This window comes from Trachymyrmex septentrionalis, unplaced genomic scaffold (genome assembly GCF_001594115.1).
Source record: "Trachymyrmex septentrionalis isolate Tsep2-gDNA-1 unplaced genomic scaffold, Tsep1.0 scaffold21, whole genome shotgun sequence".
Lineage (NCBI taxonomy): Eukaryota > Metazoa > Arthropoda > Insecta > Hymenoptera > Formicidae > Trachymyrmex > Trachymyrmex septentrionalis.
In genome coordinates, this window is record NW_017305288.1 from 662,071 (window position 1) to 662,752 (window position 682).

At 58.7% G+C, this 682-nt stretch overlaps 1 protein-coding gene across 1 annotated transcript in view; it reads right to left on the bottom strand.

Annotated features, from left to right (window-relative positions):
- The window catches only part of LOC108748048 (broad-complex core protein), a 69,102-nt gene that overhangs the window by 66,746 nt on the left and 1,674 nt on the right, over positions 1-682 (bottom strand). The window lies entirely within an intron of this gene.

Consider the following 682-nt stretch of genomic DNA (forward strand, 5'->3'; position numbering starts at 1 on the left):
GGCGCGGCGCGACGGCGACCGTGGCACGGTCGCGGCACGGCCCCGGAGCGACGCACGACAAACGAGGATCGAGAGCGCCTCTCGCGGCGCGGAAAGAGCGAGAGCGAGCGAGCGATGGATTACGTCATGTGCCAGGCACTCTCTAACGTCTGGCATTATCTTCGTCTAGTGCGAGTCTAGCCGCGCCAGTCCAAACGGTACTAACGCCGCGCTACCGCCGGCACTGCCGCTGCTCTTGCCGCCACCGCCGCCGCCGCCGTCGCCGCCGTCGCCGCCGCCACAATCACCCTTGTTCACCTTCGCCGTCTGGCATACATAGGCAAGGGCATACGAGACACGTCATCGTATGTGGATTCATGAAAGGACACACACGCGTACTCTACCGCTAACTAGGTGTTCAACGACACGCATATACGTGTCGGAGCCAACGGACACACGCATACACGCATCGCGGTATGCTCTCGACTCTCGTGTGTTGGTGCATGTGCACGCACACCTACGTACATATATTTGCATGCACGCGTTACCGCTATACGACTCGCGCGACAGATACATGCAAAACGTCCGTCTTTTTCTTTCTTTCTCTGTCTCTCTCTCTCTCTCTCTCTCTCTCTCTCTCTCTCTCTCTCTCGTCTTCCCTCTTTTTCTTTCGCACTCTTTTTTGCTTTCGCCCCCCTTCCCC